The sequence below is a fragment of the Echinops telfairi genome, unplaced genomic scaffold (genome assembly GCF_000313985.2).
Source record: "Echinops telfairi isolate 266 unplaced genomic scaffold, ASM31398v2 ScPeMD7_25;HRSCAF=90, whole genome shotgun sequence".
NCBI lineage: Eukaryota > Metazoa > Chordata > Mammalia > Afrosoricida > Tenrecidae > Echinops > Echinops telfairi.
Genome location: NW_022103922.1, coordinates 1,958,774 through 1,962,394, shown reverse-complemented (window position 1 = coordinate 1,962,394; position 3,621 = coordinate 1,958,774).

The following is a 3,621-nucleotide window of genomic DNA, read 5'->3' as shown; positions in this document are numbered from 1 at the left end:
AGTGAGTATATCCATGAGTGAGTGAGAGAGTATATCCATGAGTGAGTGAGAGAGTGAGTATATCCATGAGTGAGAAAGTGTATCCATGAGTGAGTAGTGAGTATATCCATGAGAGAGTGAGTATATCCATGAGTAAGTGAGAGAGTGAGTATATCCATGAGTGAGAGAGTATATCCGTGAGTGAGTGAGAGAGTGAGTATATCCATGAGTGAATGAGTGAGTGAGTCTCTTCCCATCACACAGATCCCTGAAATTCTGAGTGGGCAGCTCAGTGCCCACCTCTGTGTTCTGGCCACAGAAAGCCAGGTGATCCCTGCAGGCATCAGTGCAGAACAGGATGTGAGGAGGGGTCTCAAGAGGGCCTATCATCCAATTTAAGCTTGCTAACTGAGGTGCCCCTAGGGAATGGCCACCCCAGTGCCCGCCAGTCCAGAGCTGGCAGGCCAGGTCTCCGTTCAACACATCTCCCCAACAGCTGCACATCCAGGCAGGGGGTCAGGGCCCAGACCGCAGACGGGAAGCCCCACACACAGGGCAGACAAGCGCCTAGGACAATCCCCGCCAGCATGGGATGCCCTCGTCTTAATGGACAAGAGGCATGTTTGTTGCAGTAAAGGTAGATTTAATAACCAGACAGCAGAATTACATTTTTGTAGGAAAAAGGGAAGTAAATATTCACGGCTGCTCCCCATGAAACCGCGGGGTCATGCCTCATATAACTACCGCAGCGTGGTGCACAGGCACACAGTGCACACAGCCCCCACGCCGCCAGGAGTGCACACACACCAATGTGGATGTGCACACACATGTCCTCATGTATACGTAGATGCACACTCACACGTGAATATTCATGCATGCACAGTGCAAATGCATGTGCACACTTGTCTTTACACACTAGCTCAAACATGGACACATGTCCGCAGGCACACACTCACACGTACTCATAAGCAAGCTCACACATGCTCATGCACACACTCATGCATGCTCATACACACTCACACATGCTCATACACACATTCATTCATGCTCATGCGCACACTTACACACGCTCATACACACAGTCACATGCACTCATACACACACGTGGTCACATGCACATGTGCTCAGATATGCTCTCACACGTGCACATGCTCCTGCACACACAAGCTCATGCACATTCTCGCATGCACATGTACGAATGAATGCACACCACTCTCGCACGTGCACACATGCTCATACACACAGTATTGCACCCAGTTATGCACACCCACACATATACACACACATGCACACGCCCACTGTTTCGCATGCACATGTCCTCCTGCATGCCCACACTTGCTCAGACCCCTGTGCTGCGCCACCAGTCCCCCACACCCAGTTTCCCATTTACTGGAAGCAGGGCCTTTCCCACTGCAGCCTGGAGTATCCCAGAGGAGAGGAGGTGGACCAGAGAGCCCCAAAGCCTCGTCTGCCCCTGCGCTCTCTTCATCTGTCTGGTCTCCCCAAGATGGGCTGCCCCTGCTGCAGGGTGCACCAGGCTGAACCCAGGCTGAGGGGCGGTCACGCGGTCACCTCTCCTTGTCCCCTGGAGCCCAGCCGGCCACACATAGGCATTGATTGTGGCAGCTGCCTCTCCAGGGACCCCATGGTCACCCTTCCCCAACATCCACGGGACGTGTCCCGGGCCCCTGGGTGCTGATGGCACTCCATGGAAGGTGGGACACTGAGAGCGCCGAGCTCCGTCTCCCCATTGGGCTCCCAGGGCAAGCTCACCACTGCACTGCCAGCAGACACGGCATCCCACAGCTCAGAGAGAAGGGAGGGCGTGGCGGTGCAGTGAGACCCTCAGGGCTGCTGTGGACGGACTCAGCCTGGGGTCAGGAGGAGGCCTCGCAGGTGCAGGCCTGGGCACATCTGAAGGACCTGCATTTGCAGGCAGCCCCACGCAGGAGGGGCTCTGCTGAGTGAGGGCCTGCTCTGTGACCCCTGACTCTAGCTGCCCCACCCCCCAGCCCTTGCTGACTACCGTGGGGCACCCAGTGTGCCCAGCCAGCTGGGTCCCACCTCCCCATGGAGGGAGCCACTTCTTGGTTTGAGACCAGGCTGTGCCCGGCTGGGCGGGAGCAGGCGGAATAAATCTCCCTTTATTAGACACTGACCCCCCGGGTGACAGCCCCTCCCTCGTCATGCGTCAGAATGCCGGCGTCACAGACCGCGCTCCTCTGTGCTCCCAGCCATCCTGTGCGAGCCATCGAGCAGCTGCATGACTGCAGGATGGAGCTGGCATGGGACACTGCCCGGGGCTGCCGGGGAGAGTGCCCCCAGGGAAACCTGCCCCAGGTCTGCCGTGCAAGAGATGAAGCAGTGAGTCCTGGTGTCACCCCAGGGAGGAGGGGTGTTGGCCACCCTGCTGCATCAGCCCTTTGCCCTCCCGCTGCTGCCGCAGCTCCCCATCCACACGTCTTGTCCACGCTCACAGCCACGGGTCCCACACACTCACACACTCACACCCATGGTCCATACTCCTTATCCACATGCACAGCCCCCACCCCACACACTCACACCCACAGTCCACACTCCTTGCCCACGCTGATAGCCCCACGCCCCACATACTCACACCCACGGTCCATGCCCGGGGTACACACTCACAGCCATATGCCCCACACACTCACACCCACGGTCCATGCTCCTTGTCCACACTCCTAGCCACAGGCCACACACACGCACACTCACACCCATGGTCCACACCCGAGGTCCACACTCACAGTCCCCCACCCCACACACTCACACCCACCATCCACGTCCTTGTCCACATTCACAGCCCCCCACCCCACACACTTACCCATAGTCCATGCTCCTTGTCCACTCTCACAGCCCCCCACCCCACACACTGACACACACCGTCCACACTCATCCATGCTCACAGCCCCATGCTCCACACACTCATCTCTGGGGAGGGGCGCAGGGGCACAGTCCCTGTGGCCTGTCCACAACTGAGGGCACTGGGCTACACATATGCACTGGGCTCCGCGTCCAGCTTGGCTCCCGACCGTGTGGGGTGCGCAGCCTGGGTGTCCAGCTCAAGCACCAGGTGGGTGGTGGGCCTGCAGGGTCCAGGCCTCAGTGGTGACATGGTCACCTGGCTGCCCTGGGCCCCTCCTGACCGACAGTCACAATCCCAGGCTTGTTCTGAGGATGGCTGAACTCCCTGGCCTCCCTGGATGCCCCTATGGACCAGTCCTGAACCACTGCCCTCCTGCAGCAGCACTCCGTCCATTGGGGAGAGGTGACAACAGGGGCAGCCCCTGCAAGTGGGGGAGCTGGGATGCGAGTCAGGTTGGCTGAAGGTTGGCTCACACCTGGATGCTCCCTCCCAAGCCTCCACTGGCAGTGCCAGGTGGGCAGAGGGCTCCAGGGGACAGTGGGGTTGTGGGAAGACAGCATGAGTCCAGAACCTGGAGGCAGGGGGACCCTAAATTGGTGAGTGTCCATACAGACTTAATGAGTGAGTGAGTGAGTGAGAATGAGTGAGAGTGAATGAGTGAGTGAGTGAGTGAGAGAGTGAATGAGTGAGGGAGTGAATGAGTGAATGAGTGAATTAGTGAATGAGTGAGAGAGTGAATGAGTGAATGAGTGAGTGAG